This window comes from Botrytis sinoallii (assembly GCF_014898435.1).
Source record: "Botrytis sinoallii strain Bc 23 chromosome Unknown BSIN_002, whole genome shotgun sequence".
Taxonomy (NCBI): domain Eukaryota; kingdom Fungi; phylum Ascomycota; class Leotiomycetes; order Helotiales; family Sclerotiniaceae; genus Botrytis; species Botrytis sinoallii.
The window spans coordinates 61832-74831 of record NW_024066029.1 but is presented as its reverse complement, the minus strand read 5'-3'; positions in this window follow the sequence as shown (position 1 = coordinate 74831).

The following is a 13000-nucleotide window of genomic DNA, read 5'->3' as shown; positions in this document are numbered from 1 at the left end:
CAAAAGAAGGCTATTTCCCACTCTTCTGCAATAAAATTTTCGACAAATAAGGTTGCCTTACAATGCAAAATCAGAGAAAAGGGGAGCATCATATGTAGTTCACTTAATCAGATTCTGAACTCTATGTTTTGCTGGTTGATTATCTACAGATTATTTGTCAACCTCATTATCCGCCCTGTGAGCGCTCGTTGCGTAGCCTAGGCATTCGGGTTTACAAGCGACTTGAACATGATGGACATTGTTTCGTAGGGGTAGAGACTACGGGTACACCTAGTAGTTAAAAGACTTCCAGTAGTGAAATGACTATTTCCTGTCCCGTTGTCTGTGCTAGGCTAGAACTTACTACTAATAGAAACAACTAGTGTATAGATAGATCACGGTGATTGATATGATTTTAAAGTTATATTTCTTCAAATCTGATGATGTTTTTGTATCGAAATTGCATAAATGCTTCTAATAAGTACAACCCACTCACAACAAATTTCGAAGGAAACTTTTTCTTCGAAATACAACCCGTTCGCGATCGATTTAGATTATAGTTATTAAACCAAATTGATTGCAATTGCTCTTTAGTGATTCTGACTAGTAATTGTTGTATTATTATTATCGGTGTTTTGAATATAAAATATATACAAAAATTCATATAAAATTTTCTCATTCCAAATTACTAAAATAAAAATAAGATCCTTAATATAAGCTCTTTTAATAATTTATCAACATTTAGGGATATAATTATGATGGAGGCTCCTTTTGAAGTCTTTATTATATCAAACATTTATTTTATTATTATTCTAAATACTCCAATACCTTCAAGCCCTTCCCTGCCTTCTAAAAACCTTCAATTTGAAATCTCTAGCTTTATTTTATTAATCAATTAGTTAGTTAGTTTTGGAAAAAGATTTAAAGAGTTTAATCTATTTAGTAACCCCTTTATTATTCAAAATACAATTAATACTACCTATATATTTAATTAGAATAAGAAACAAGGCCCTACAATACCCCTTAACAATCAAAACAAACAACCTAGAATCCAAAATAATCCAAATATATTTAAGAAAATTATTTTGAAAGCTAGAAACCTTATAATACTAATTTTCTCTTTTTTCTAATTACGCGAAAAACAATCTAAGCTTTTAGATCTTCTAAAGATCTTTAGAGAATATACTGAAAAGGGGAAGCTTACTATAACTTCGAATATTATTACCTCTCAAATCATTTATTTAGAAATTGCTATACACAAAATCGAATTACAAGCAAAAGTATTAGCTAAACCTTTTTCATTTATTACTATTACTATTATTATATTGAAACCAATATATACTAATATTTCAAAAAAAGGAGAATGGAATTTAGTCCCTAAAGGGAAAAATATTATATCTATTAATATAGAAAAGAAATCTAATCTTATTCAAAAACGAATCATCTTAATCAAGCCAGATTTTCCAAACCCTATTTCCTTTTCCTCTTTAATTATCCGAAACAAAATAAATGAAGCCTTTCAAAAGATCGGAATCAAAGGGTCATTTATTGTAGTAGTAATTATATTTTTTAATAATAATATCATTATTATAATAAATAATCTCTTTATATTACAATTCTTATTGAAAAAGAAAGCGATTTGGAGTAATATTATCAAATTCGAAAGAATCCAAAAGGATCAAGAATGGTACAAAGTCATTATTCACAAAATCCTAATTAAAGAATTCTCAGGTACAAAAGGAATGGATCTTATATTTGACAAAATCAAAACCTTCAATCCAGACTTCAAGTCTATAGGAACCCCCTTTTGGCTTATACCCGTTTCCAGAAGAGTTTATTAATGAAAGGGTGCTATTGTTATTGTTTTTGTTATAAAATCAGAAGCAGAATTAGTTATTCGAAAGCGATTATATATTGCTGGAAGTAGTATAAGAGTAAAACAATTCTATGAATCAAAACCAACTATACAATGTCAGAAATATCAAGGATTTGGGTATCAGGATGTTTATTGTAAAAGGAACCCTTCTTGTGGATTATGTGGAGGCAAGTATATTATATCAGTATATTTGTGTATGGTATATAATATCAGAGGAAAGTTCTATCAACATTTAGAAATAAAATGCTCGAATTGCTAAGGGAATCATACAGCAAATTCGAAAACATATAAAATCTATTAGGCTATTCAACAAAAATCGAATACTACTTATTAATAAGTTATACTAATATTCGAATTCTTCAAATAAATCTCAATCGGAGTTTATAAGTTATAAAGAACATTCTATAGCTTACAATAGAACTTAATATCAATCTCATTATAATTCAAGAATCTTAGATTATTAAAAACGAAATCGATTATTCAAATTCAAGATCTATTATATACTTCAATCTCATACAAATATTATTAAAACTCAATTCTAATTATCGGCTATATATACTATTATACATATCAAAAACTCTTCAAGCTATAATTAATCTAGCTTCCGATTCTCCAATAGATTCTGATATACAGATTTTCAATTATCAAAATAAAAACAAAACCTTTCAAATTATCAATATATACAATGAAGCTGATCAAGTTAAAGAAAAAGGTTTTATAATTGAAAGGTGCTTGTATAATATATTTATTATACAAGAAATTATCCTTTTAGGTGATTTCAATACTTATTATTTATAATGGGATCCTTTTTCGAAGAAAAACAGAAATGCTGATTAATTAGCTAAATGGTTTAAAAATCAGAATCTTATTCTTTTAAATAAGTCTGGAATTAGTATTTTCTATTAAACTAATCTCCTTAATTCAAGTATTCTTGATTTAATATTAGTATTAGAGGGAATCTCTCCTCAAATTCACAATTAACAAACACTTTCAAATATAGGATTTAATTATACAGGAATATTATTTGAATTAAAAGGAAAAGAAGATTTAAATATTTCTAATATTGGATCGATAGTTAAATACAATATTAAACTAGCGAATTAGGAAAAGTTCGAATTAATACTCAAATCGGAATCCTTATATTCCCTTATTCTGTCTAATTTAAAATTAATTATTCCAATCAAAGAGAATTCCTTAAACTTTTTGAAAAACAAAGATAATCATTATCTAACTCTAAATCAAACAGCAAGCAAACTTATTAGAATCATTCAAAAAGCAATAAAAAAATATATATCTAAAATTGTTTTAATCAAAAAAGCTAAATTATAATGAACACCTGAATTGAAAGATTTCCAAAAAGAGCTAAAAAAAACAAAACAAAGAATTGAATCAGATCTAAAGAATTATAACTTTAAGAAAAAATATCGAATCACTAAAAACAAATACTTTCAAGTTATTAAAACAGCAAAAAAGGATTATTGAAATAAGTTTTTAGAAAAAAAGAATACAAAAACAATTTTCAAAGTAATAGCTTATACTAAAAACTTTCAAGATCAAAGGATATCGGATATTGTAATAAAAAACTCTTTTGAAAAAAAATATTCTATTTTTAAATCAATTCTATTTCTATCCCCTTCTATTATTCCAAAATCACAATGGAAAGGGTATAAACAATCCAAGAAATAGGAATAGTTTAATTTTATTCAAATCGAATTAAGTAATATTTGTTCAATTAAAATCCAAGGAAAAACCCTTAGTCTAAATAGAATCATTTAAGAGATTATTATAAAAACTTATAAAGCAATTCTATAAACCTTTTTTATTTTCTTTAATAAACTTATTAATCTAAAATATCACTCAAAATATTGGAAACAAGTTATAAAAGCTATTCTGAAGAAAGCTTTCAAACCAAATTATTCCTTTCCAAAAGTATATAGAGTAATTGCATTTTTAAATTGCTTGAATTAATTAATTGATTTCATTTACGTCTACATTCAGTCTAAGACTATATAGAACGGCTAGATCTCTAAAAGCTCTAGCAGATAACTTTTTATTCTACAAAAATAGATATATTCGATTTAAAAAATAAAAATAAATATTAAGGATCAATACCCGCTTATTATATATATTATATATAATAAGGAAAGGGAAGTATAATATTTAAGAAAATAGAAAAAGATTTCTTTCTTCTTTTTTTTCTTTTTCAATTACTATTTCTTTTATTTCTACAATAATTTTTTTTCCCTTTATTATTGTATCTTTTTCTTTTTCTATTATCTTTTTTTTTCCTATTTCGTTTTGTATCAAAGCTCTAGTCAAATATCATGCTCTTGTAGCTATTTTGGTGATATTGATGAATTTGATAACTAACTCGATATCAATTTTGGTATAAAGTAGAAATTGTATAGTGATTTTAAATAAAGATATTTCCTTAAAGATTTCTTTTCTTTTAGTTTTATATATGGGGCAGCTAATAAGGAAATATTATAGTACCTCGATATTATTATATATACATTTGTTATTAGAAAGTTTGAAGCAATGTAAATAGGATTTGATATATCCATAACCTGATTTGAATTGAAAAAATACACTAGTAGTATTTCGATTAGTTTCGCTTGGTAGTTTGATTTTCGAGCTTATTTTTCAAAAAAATAGTTTTGAATAAATTGATAGGGATTGATTTAATCTAAATTCATATTGATTGAAAATATTAAGCTATTAATCTGAAGCATATTTCTTAACAATTATATCTAATAATCCAAAGCTTGTTTTATTCGAAGTAGATTGTATTGTGATTGCTTCCTTAACTAGCTTATCTGCTAGCTCATTTCCTTTAACTAAGGTATGGCCAAAAACCCAATTTAGCGAAATTATAGCTCCTTTTGCTTTAATAACCTCTACTACTTTGATTACTCTTATTTGATAAACCTATCCTAAATAATCTGAAAAAGTTTTTAGACAATATAGATTAGCTTGATTATCTAAATAGATCTTGAACTTTTGATTACTACAAGTAATGGAATTAATATATTCAATAACTTTTGTAACTCCAAAAAGCTTTTTATTATATACTAATTGATTAATATCAATATTACTTTGCTCTTGATATAAAATTCGATTATTTAATTGTATAGTCACTATACCTACCCCAATGCTAATTCTCTTTCCAATGGAGAAGGCATTAGTGTAAATATAAGTAATATCCTTATCCCTATATTTAAAAATAATATTATAAAAAATAACAATATCTTTTTTTAATAAATTATTAATATTAACTTTGAAAAGGATATTTCTTTTTCATAAAAAAAAATTAAAATAAATAATCTTTTTGAATAAGAAAGGGTTGAAGTTCTGGTTTATTGATTCTCTGATTCTATCCAGTTGAATTAGTTTATATTGTTTTCTTCAAGATATAGGGATTATTCCTAAATCGGCTTAATATTGAACTAAAATTTCTTTTTTGGTATTAATTAAATACTTTGATAATAACTTGACTAATCGGAAAGTATATTATCTGATATTTAAATCTAATCAGATTTTGAAAGGTTTTAGGCCAGCTTCTACTTCCATTGGAATGATTAAAGCTGTTTTGAATATTCCTAATATCTTGTAAAAAGCTAGATTTTAAAATAATTGTATTATATTCTTGAAATAAGTTTGATCTCTTCATTAAATCATTAAATTATAGTCAGCTATACTAATCACATATACTATATATAACTATCTAAAGACTTTAAAACTAAGACCCTTTTCAATATTAGCTAATTAAATTATTCAATAAAAGACTCCTTTAGCTTGTATGATTTAAATATTAATATATTAATTGAATTTGAGGTTTAAATCGAATTATATTCCCAGTTATTTAATTAGAAATTGAGGTATAATTGTTTTGAAATTGGATAACATAATTAAATAGTTTTTCATTAATTTTGATAATGAAAAGTGTATTAGCTCAGTTTTCGTTAAATCAAATTGAATAGAATTCTTTGAACTGAGTTTGTAGATTTGTTTTGTAATTCTTTCTAAAGATTTAATATTCTTTTTCTAAGTAGATAAATTAATAATTAGAGTAATATCATCTATATAAAAAGAAATTTTATTAAGTTGAATAGAAAGAGGTTCTTAATATATATAAGAAAAAGGATTAGAGAGATTAGGCTACCTTATGATATTCCAATTGAAATTGGCTTGAAAAATTTGGTTTAGCTATTAAAAAATAATTTCAACTATCTCTACTACAAGAATGAAGCTATTCAAAAAATAAGATTCATTAGTAATTTTAGCTTCTTACAGATATTTAATAATTGGTTTTTTGAAATATAATCAAAAGCTCCCTTTATATTTATAAATAGTATTGAGGTCTTTTTATTAGCTTACTTGTTTTTTTTGATTTCTATAATTAATAATAATACAATATCAATTGCTGATTTCTTTTGCTAACCTCCCATTTAGCTTTTATATAGAAGATAAGTAGTTTCCACTAAAAAACCTAATCATTAAACTAAAATCCTTTTACTAATTTTTCCAAGACAATTTAAGAATACAATTACTCTATATGTTATATGAATATATATATAATAGTAAGCTATTAGGAAACAATCCCTGATACTATACCTTTTGGACAAATTACATATATGGCGTAATGGTAAAGCTTATAATTCCTATTGTATCCACTTATATAACAAAATATCAGGGATTTTATCTTATAGATATCATTCTGGGATCTTTGATTTCGGGCTTTTAATTAGGATTGAGTGAACAATTAATTGAAAAGTAAATCGAATTAAGAACAAGGATATATCTGTTTAATAATTGGATATTCTGAATTCATTAATAATAAATTATTAATAATGAGAGTATTGGATAATAGAAAAATATTATTCTATTATTACAAATTATATGGTTAACTATAATATTATATAATAGCCCCTGTACTAGCCTTTTTTGGGATGAAAAAGGTTAAAGAGGAGGGCTTTGTTATATGGATATATATATAGTAATAAACTATTAGGAAACAATCCCTGATATTATACCTTTTGAACAGATTGCATATATGGCATAATGATAAAGCTTATAACTTTTATTGTATCCGCTTACATAACACTATATGCTTTTGGAAATGAATAATCAGATTTTGAGACTTTCTTTAGAATAGTTCTAGTAGTTTGTTTCTAATATTTAGAATAATATTCAAAATTAAAAAATTTGTTAAAAAGGATAAAAAAGATTTGTGGAATTACTTTATAAACTTTTATAATGATTTCTTAAATGATTTTATTAGGTTAAAAATTTTTCCTTGTATTTTAACTAAATAAGCATTACTTAATTCGATTTGAGAAAGATTAGGTTATTTCCATTTCTTAAATTATTTATACCCTTTTCATTATGGTTTTGAAATAATAAAAGAAAATAAGAATAAAATCAATCTGAAAACAAAGCATTTTCTTTTGAAAAAGTTTTCTATTGAAATATCCGATATTCTTTAATCTTGAAAGTCTTTAATATAGACTATTGCTTTGAAAATTATCTATATATCCTCCTTTTCTAGAAATTCATTCTAATAATTTTTCTTTACTATTTTAATAGCTTGAAAATATTTATTTCTAGTAATTCGATTGTTATATGGATATATATATAGTAGTAAGCTATCAGGAAACAATCCCTAATACTGTGCCTTTTGGACAGATTGCATATATGGCGTAGTGGTAAAGCTTACAACTCCTATTGTATCCGCTTATGTAATAGAGTATCAGGGATTTTACCTTGTGGATATCGTTCTGGGATCTCTGATTTCGGGCTTTTAATTGGGACTAAATAAACAACCAATTGAAAAATGAATCGAATTAGGAACAAAAATATATCTACTTAATGATTAAATATTCTGAATTTATTAATAATGGATTATTAATGGTGAGGGTATTGGATAATAGAAGAGTATTATTCTATTATTACAAATCATATGGTTGATTATAATATAGTATAATAACCCCTGTACTAGCTTTTTCGGGACAAAAAAGGTTAAAGAGGAGGGTTCTATTATATAGATATATATATAGTAATAAGCTATCAGGAAATAATTCTTGATACTATGCCTTTTGGACAGATTGTGTGTATAGCATAGTGGTAAAGCTTACAACTCCTATTGTGTCCGCTTACGTAATATCGATATTCTTCCTTAAAACTAAGATTCTCTGAATTTGATTTACTTATTTGCTTTATATTTCCTAGCTCTTTTTAAAGATCCTTTAATTCAGATATCCATTATGATTTAGCTCTTTTAATTGAAATAACTTTGAGTATATACTTTTCAATTACTTTTTGAATAATCTTCGTGAATTCGCTTGCTATTTGATCTAGAATTGAATAATAGTTATCTTTATTTTTCAAGAGGTTTAAGAAATCCTCTTTAGTTAAAATAATTAAATCTAAAATAAAAAGAATAGGGGAATATAAGAATTTCGATTTGAATATTGATTCAAACTTTTCTTAATTTATTAATTTAGTATTGTATTTAGCTGTTGATTTAGTATTAAGGGTAGTTGGGATTTCTTTTCCTTTTAATTCGAATATTATTCCTGCATAGTCAGATCCTGTATCTGAAAGCATTTGCTAGTTATAAATTTGAGGAAAGATTCCTTTTAATACTAGCATTAGATTAAGAATACTTGGATTAAAAAGATTAGTTCGATAGAAGGTATTGATTCCAGGCTTGTTTAAAAGAATAAGATTCTGATCTTTAAACTATTCAGCTAGTTAATCAACATTTCCGCTTTTTTTTAGAAAAAGGATTCCATTATAAGTGATGGACATTGAAGTTATCTAAAAGAATAATATCTTGTATAATAGATATGTTATACAAGTACCTTTCAATTATAAAACCATTTTCTTTAGCTTAATTAGTTTCGTTATATATATTAATGATTTGAAAGGTTTTGTTTTCATTTTGATAATTGAAAATTTGTATATCAAAATCTATTGGAGAATTGGAAGCTAGGTTGATTATAGCTTGAAGAGTTTTTGATATGTATAATAGTATATGTGGTTAATGATTAGGATCGAATTTTGATAGTATTTATATGAAATTGGAATATATAATAAATCTTGAATTTGAGTAATCAATTTTATTTTTGATAATCTAAGGTTCTTGAATTATAATAAGGTTGATGTTAAGCTTTATTGTAAGCTGTAGAATGTTTTCTGTGGTTTGTGAGCTTTTATTAAGATTTATTTGAAGGATTCGAATGTTAATATAGCTTATAAATTGGTATTATCTGCTTTTTGTTGGATTGCTTGATAGATTTCGCAGGTTCTTGAATTTGCTATATGCTTTCTTGGTAGTTTCGAGCATTTGGTAGTTAGGTGTTGACAGAATTTTCTTCTAATATTGCAGACTATACACAAGTATACTGATGTTATATGTTTGTTTTCACAAAGTCCATAAAAGGGATCCCTTCTACAATGTGTATTCTGATATTCAAATCCTTAGTATTTTTAATATTATATAGTTGGTTTGGATTTGTAGAACTTTTCTATTCTTATATTAATACTAGCAATATAAAGTTGTTTCCGAATAGCTAGCTCTGCTTCTGATTTTGTTGCAAAAACAATCACTATTGCTCCTTCCCATTGATAAGCTCTTTTTAATACTGATATAAGCCAAAAAGGTATTCCTATAGGCTTGAAATCCAGATTGAAGATTTTGATTTTTTCAAGGATAAGATCCATTCCTCTTAATCCTGAGAATTCTTTTATAGGTATTTTATGAATAATAACCTTATGCCATTCTTGATCTTTTTGAATCCTTTCGAATTTGATAAGGTTGCTCCAGATTGTCTTTTTTTCTAATAGAAATTGTAATGTAAAAGGAGCATTTGTAGTAATTATTATATTACTATTTAGCAATAGGATTATTGCTACTATAACCAGGTCTTTGATTCCAATTTTCTGAAATGCTTTATTTATTTGGTTTCGTATTGATATAGACGAAAAGAAGGTAATATTCGTAATCTCTGGTTTGATTAGGATTAGGTGTCTTTGAGTGATTTCAATCTTCTTGTCTATTAGAGTAGGCTTAATAGCTTTTCCTTTACTAATTAGATTCCACTCTCCTTCTTTTGCTATAGTTGTATAATTAGGTTTAGTTGGTATTGTAATGGTTGGGATTGGATTTTTGGCTAGTATTTTAGCTTGCGATTTGATCTTCTGTGTAACTGATTCGAGATGAGTGATTTGAGATATAATAATATTGGAGACTATAGTAAGCTTTCCCTTTTTAATATATTCTCTGAAGATTTCAAAAAGGTTTAGAAGCTTAGATTGTTTGTTATATGATTGAGTGAGAGTGGATGCTAGTAATATAAGGTCTCTTGCTTTTAGGATTGCTTCCTTTAATATAGTTAGTTTGTTTTGTATTCTGGATTATTTGTTCTAATTGCTAAGGAGTATTGTAGAGCTATATTTCTTATTCTAATTGAATATATAGGTGGTATTGATTATATCTTGAGTAATGAAAAGGTCACTAAATAGATTAAACTTTTCAACTCTTTTTTCAGAATTGATTGGCTGATTAGTTGATAGAATGGGGCTAGAGATTTCGAATTGGGGGTTTTCAAAAGGCGGGGAAGGATTTGAAGGTATTGGAATACCTAGGATAACAATAAGATAAGTGTTTAATATAATAAAGGCTTCAGAAGAAACCTTTATTATAACTGTATCCCAAAGTATTGATAGATTATTAAGATAATCTATATTGGGAGTTATATTCTTATTTTGAAGGTTTGGAATAAAAATTTTACGCGAATTTTGTATGAATTTCGTGTTTAAAGCGCCGACGATAGTATCACAACAACTACTAGTCAGAATCACTTGGGGGCAATTGCAATTAATTTGATTTAATAATTATGATCTAAATCAATTGCGAAAGGGTTGTATTTCGAAGAAAAAGTTTCCTTTGAAATTTGTTGTGTGTTGTAAATTGCTTGAATAAAATAAGCAAAAGGATTTTAGTTCAACGATTAAGATATTTAGCGGAAACAATTTATCTTTTTTATAAAAATCAAATAAAAGGATATTAAAAGAAATCAATAATCGATACTGCATTTTTATTAATTATAGAAATCAAAAAAAACAAGCAAGCCAATAAAAAGACCTCAATATTATTTATAAATATAAAGGAAGCATTCGATCACATTTCAAGAAATCGATTATTAGATATTTGTAAGAAGCTAAAACTACCTACAAATCTGATAGCCTGGATAACTTCATTTCTTCAATAAAGATAATTGAAATTATTTTTTAATAATCAAATCGAATCTTTCAAATCAATTTCAATCAAAATATCACAAGGCAGCCCGATTTCTCCAATTCTTTTCCTTATATATATCAGGAAGCTCTTTTTATCCAATTCAATCAAATTTCTTTTTTATATAAATAATATTACTTTAATTATACATTTATTTATATAGAAAAAGAATATCAAAATCCTAAAAAGAATTACAAAACAAATCTATAAACTTAGTTCTAGAAATATAATTCAATTCGATTTAGCAAAAACAAAGCTAATATACTTTTCATTATCCAAATTAACAAAAAAATATCCAATCACGCTATTCAATTTGGAAATAATTGTACCCCAATCTCTTATTAGATAACTGGGAATATGATCCGATCTGAATCTCAAATTCGATTAATATATTAATATTCGAATTACATAAGCGAAAAATGCTTTTTATCGAATAGTTTGATTAGCTAATATCGAAAAGAATCTTAATTCTAAAGCCTTTAAACAATTATATATAAGGGATGCGAAGACTCAACATCTGTACGCGGTGCATCCTACGAACCTCCAGCTCTCTCTTGAGAGTCTGCAGAGCTAAGATTGAGTTGCAGATGGAATTGGAAGAATTGGAAGGAGAGAGGTTCAGAGATATAGCGAAGGATTATATTACGATTTTATGATAGCAATATCTACGAAAAGTTGAATACCAGCTTTAGATACGGATACAAAGGTTACGAAAGCTTTGGTTAGATTCAATATCTACTATCGATTATTATTTCAAATACAGAAATATGATATGTAGTAGGTCTCTTCTTTTAGAAGAGTCTTTTTGATATAGAGCTTGCCGCTGTTTTACTTGTACTACAACTTTTTTTATATTCTTTAGCTTTCAGTCACTCGAATACTACGATAATACAATATAGAGAATGCTATTGCCTTCAAATTAATACCATACTCTGGGCATCGATATAATACAACGTTTTTCTTTTAATTTTCGAATTTTCGAATTTTCCGAATTGATTTGTGTATGGGCAATAGGGCTTAGGATTCGGTCTTGCCCCATTATTTTCAACAGTTTCGACTATACACATCTAATAAGAGCTGAAGGATATCAAGCTTATGAAGATATACAAGAAACTAGTTTAAAAGAGATAAAGACAGAGAAGAATGGTGCCTTTTTTTGCTATCTTACTAGCAAGAGAACCCTTTGTTATATTGGAGGCAACTCGGGAGGGGATAACTCTTGCCTTTTATAGAAAGAGAGGGATAGCAAATTGGATTTAGGATTTTAAAAAGAGAAATTGGATATTGGAATACTTTAATTAAATTAGAGATAAGGGAAGAGTGAGGAAGGAAGTGTCTCAAAGGATAAAGACTATTTAATCTCTATTTGCACTCCGAATAGAGATCGGGCATAGCACCCCAGCATTCGTTTTTACTCCCCAAATTCAATATATCTACTTTAGATATCCACTAGCAGTTGTTAGGTTCTTAAAGCCTAGCCGTCCTAAATAGTCTTGGACTGAGAAAAGGACGTAATTAAATCAATCAATCAATCAATCAACAATTATATATAGTATGTGTAACTAGTATAACTAATTACAGATTAATAATTTAATGGAAAGATTAAACTTATTTCAAGAATATAATATAATCGCTTCAAAACCTAACTTTTCAAAAGATATTAGGAGTTTTCAAAACAGCCCTAATCCTTCCAATAGAAATAAAAGCAGGCCTAAAGCCTTTAAAAATTCAATTAGATTCAAATATTAAATAATACACATTTTGTCTAACTAAACTCTCACTAAACCATCCAATCAATATCGAAAAAGAAATATCAGCTCAATATCAAACCGATTTGGAAATAA